A 4,631-nucleotide genomic window follows, 5' to 3' on the forward strand; every position below is an offset into this window, starting at 1 on the left:
CTCTGCTTGTGATGGCATTATTGACATTATTGTATATACAGAATTAGAGAAAGAACCCCCATGATTAGACGATGCATTTGGCGACAGAGGGGAAGAAGAACTCAGGAAGAGACCGAGCTGAGGGAAGGGAGGCCAACTTCTGCTGCCGTTTGTAGGTCTTCAGGGGAAAAACAGTGCCCAAAGGTTTGGTTCCTGTTCCCTTCAGGGTCCTCTCTCTGTGCTCAGGCACTCCTGCTTTGTTTGCTGCATTCACTCTCTGGACTCCTTTGTCTTCAAAATGGCAACTTTTTAACCTGATTTTCATTTTGAGGAAAGGACAAAGTCACCCAGAGTGAATCAGAGCGGGACTTCTAAAAAATGGTAGAGAGGCCTAATTATTAGATGTTTTGGGAAGAGTTCCAAACCCTTTTGATGGAATCTCTTGTAATTCCTGTTAGTCCCAGTGTTCCCAGGGCTTCCATCTACAAAGACCTAGGTGGTGTTCAACTGTCTAATTTTCTCAGGAAGCTGAGAGCGGAGTGACCTCACTGAGTGAAGCTGTGTGGCACCATAATAAGATTTAAACACTAAGGAAAGGTGCTTCATTGCCTCGTTTAGTATCTCCTTCAGCAGAAGGAGCGAATACACTAGACCATCCTTTATGAAGGGAGAGGACATAATTTTGTCCCATAATTGATAGATTGTTGATGAAAACGAAGTGCCACAGATCACGCCAATATTAGTAGGTTTGCATCAGTTGTAATGAAGTGGCCTTTTTTTTTTTTTTTGGCCACAGCGGCTTTTATCGGCAGTGGAGGGAGGGGAAATGGGGGAAAGATACAGGGGAAGACACGCGGGCAAACTGGCGACGGGCCGCCCTGAATTGGTATTTTTCACCCGTGGTTTTTATTTATGTGACCTGCATGAAACAGCACGGTATGAATACATGCACTTCACCACATTAGGGCGAAGCAGGATGCACCTTTTAGATTTCTTTTGCATGTTGGAGGTTCAACGCGGCAGTTTCGTAACAGGTGCGCTCAGGTTCTCCTTACCTGAGTCCTTCACCTCACGACGCTTTCCACTGGGGTGAAGGTGAAGCCACTCTCTGGACTAACTGCTCTCATGGCTCAACGCGTTCATGTGATCGATACACGTAGCAATTATTTCCTTCTGTAAACAAAATGATGGACCTAATTAACCCCTTTGTCTGCTCGTCACAACAATCAAACTGTTTGGTTTCAGGAGTAAAGCTAAACTAGATCTGACACGATTTTCCTTCAGCATTAAAAATGTGACATTTTCAGCAGGTTTTACGTGACCAGTCTTTTTGAGCAGTTCACCTTCACGTTACGTCTGATTTTGTTAAATGTAAGCAGAAATGTTTTTATGGGAACAGTTATGAAAGGATTTGCTTTAACTCACAGTCAGCATGCACCGAGCTTACAGTGCAATAATATTTTTAATGTTACAAACACTGAGCAGCAGATTATTTCCTCCCATGCAAATATAAAATTGAATGATCAGAAGCAGAGTGAGCTTTTAATAATAACTTCAGAGGCTATTTGGTTGACTTTGTCTTTCCTTTCTCATCATTCCCAACAGGATACAAATTTCCGTCTCGTGCTCTGATATAAAAACAGTCTGTCTGTTCTGAAGTTTGGTCAATAAAAACCGGTTTCATGCTTCCAGCTGTGTGTGAAGGACATTTTAATTTTGATGTCCTTCATCTATTATTAGTAATTATAAACTTTATTCACAGCATCCTTTACTAAAGTAAAAAAGCTCAGAGAATGATTAAAACACTGAAGTAATCAAAGAAGCAAAAAACAGATAAAGCTGCAACAAAAACCCAGAAAAGCAAATCTCAGCTGTGCAGCTGCAGCAGAAAGCTGAGAAGATGTTTTTAAATAACTGCTCTTTTGGAACATTTACACGTGATGGATGGTTTGGAGACGGTGTCCCCGACAAAAAGGCTGGAGGCCGAGCTGGAGGTGGAGGTTTTCATTGGGAGTGACGAGATTAGAGATGAGCACATCAGCGGGGCGGCTCAGGTTTGGACATGTGCAGAGGAGGATGCTGGGATAGGGTGTGATGGAGGCAGATGATCTGCAGCGCTGACCCTTAAAGGGAGCAGCTGAGAGAAGAGGGCGACCAGCAGCGTTCTTATTTTTATAAAGCTGGGAATTTACCACCATGTTGAGTCAGTTCTTCTAACACACTGTTGCTATGTGGGAAAAAGTGTTTGGTGTATTTTTAATGCCGGTTGTTTCCTGTTCTTGTCTCAGGGTTTAAGCTGCTCAGCAGTTCCTCCTCTGTTGTGTTTTCTCTGATAAAGCTCCAGCTTTGATCGGTAGCTGACAGGTCGGGAATGCAGGCGGGCCAGTTTGCATGTTTCTTTACTTCAGTCATGCAGTTGGAGCGCGTGCAGAATGTCGATAAACGAAGAAGCTGTTGGGCAGGAGATCCCATCCCATCACAGATGCTGACTTCGACCTGGAGGATGCAGCATCCACGATTTCTAGTTTTCTACTTTGAGTCCTTCAAAGACGGCAGTTCAGCCTCAGTATATAAATCCATTCAACAAGGTGCTGGAAACATTCCTCAGAGATTTTGGTCCATATTGAAGTAACAGCATCACAGCTGCTGCAGTGAGTGATGTGACTCTCCCAAAGCTGCTCAGTCTGGTTTCGGTGAACTCACTGTGGTGTTCAGGAAAGCAGTTAGAGATGATCTGAGCTTTGTGACGTGGCGTGTTACGCTCTCATGGTGTTTATGCCACATTCTGATCCTACCATCTGAAACGTTTTTCCAACCTCCTCTACTCTGCTGACCAGCCCCCCCATCCCACAGGGTGATGTGACCCTGATCAGAAATCAGCTCGAACATCCAGACTGCCAGTGCTCATCTCTGCTCCATTAAACTGGTGTAGTTTATGGAAACTGTGACATATCCCAGACGGATATAGAAAATCATTCTGAAGAAGAAGCAGATTTTTCAGGTGGAAACTTCAGATTTGATACAGTATTAATATAATATTATGATGGATGCTGCCAACAGTTAGCGTTCAGTATTTCTAAATGTGCCCATTTTTACTCCTTTGGATTTCCTTCAGTTTTTTTAGAACTGCATTTAAATCCACTTTCCTCTGAATCAGCTCGCCCTGTTTTCCTTCTGCTGTTACTCTCCAGAGCAGGAAAATATCAAATCAATCTACACTTGTGTTTTAGCCCCGTCAGCCCGTCTCAAAGGACCCCTGTGTGAGGCTGTTTTCCTTGAGTGAGGTGCTTCTGGTGGAGCTGTGAAATGCTGGCAGTAAACACACAAACAGCCTGTGAACTCAAACAGATCTGGCTCCCACATGGGTCCGACTGCTGCTGCTCCCATGGAAAACTGCACCTGGGAAATCTCAGACGTTTTAAGACCAGCAGAAGTGCCTTAAGTGCTCTCACGTTTTCATTTTTTATTTTTAAAAACACTGTTCAGTCTAAAATATGAGAAAAACATGTCGGGAGGGGGAAACGCGGCCGCATCCAGCTGGAACGGGGCGTCGGAAAAGTCGTGTCGAGCGCTTCAAAGCAGCCGCGTCTTACACACGTTATTTTTTAGTAAATCTGAGAGCGGCTTGACTCGTGATGCCGGATGTTTTCCGTTCTGTGCCGTCAACATTCAGACTGAGAGGTTTCAAACTGGCCCGTTTGAGTCGCTCTTCTTTTCAGCCACCAAACAACAAGTGAGCGCTGCTATATTTAAACTCCAGCTTTGACTGGTCCGGCCTGTCGCACACCCACCTGCAACTGTCCAACACCTCACCGAGCCCTGCTTCAGCTCCATCACAGCTTCTTATAACAGACCCTCTTTGATTTATTCATAACCATGAAGTCACAGTTTCCCCTCACAGCTCTTTGCTTCTACTACAGTATTTATTCTCAGAAATGACACACAAAGAGGTTTAAAGAGCATAATCACCAATAATAGTGTTTTATTTGAATACTTTAAGAACATATCACTGGACTAGATTGGACCCCCTTATGCCTTCAGAACCACCTCAGTTCTCCAAGATGTCCATCACATCCCAAAGGTGCTGGTTTGGATTGAGATCTGGTGCCTGTGGAGGTCGATTGAGTACACTGAGCTCATCGCCATGTTCAGGAGACCAGTTTGAGATGATCTGAGCTCTGACATCAGAAGATGGTGCGCTGTGGTCATACAGGGATGGACGTGGTCAGCAAAGAAAATCTCCCACCACCTGAACTGTTGATACAAAGCAGGATGGAGTCATGCTTTCACGTTGTTTGGTGCTAAATTCTAATCCCACCGTCTGAATGTCGCAGCAGAAATCGAGACTCATCCGACCAGTTTTTCCAGCCTCTGTTCTGCACGTTGGAGCCTCGGTTTGCTGTTCTTAGCTGACAGGAGTGCCACCCACTGTGGTCTCCTGCTGCTGCAGCCCGTCGGCTCCAAGGTTTGATGTGTCGTGTGTTCAGAGATGCTCTTCTGCGTACCTTGGTTGTAACAAGTGGCTGTTTCAGTTACTGTTGCCTCCCTATCAGCTTGAAGCAGTCTGGCTGTTCTCCTCTGACCTCTGCCATTGAGAAGGCGTTTTCCTCCTAGAGAGCTGCAGCTCATTGGACCAGCCTCTGTAAACTGTG

Source organism: Archocentrus centrarchus, chromosome 10 (assembly GCF_007364275.1).
Source record: "Archocentrus centrarchus isolate MPI-CPG fArcCen1 chromosome 10, fArcCen1, whole genome shotgun sequence".
NCBI classification, from domain to species: Eukaryota; Metazoa; Chordata; class Actinopteri; order Cichliformes; family Cichlidae; genus Archocentrus; species Archocentrus centrarchus.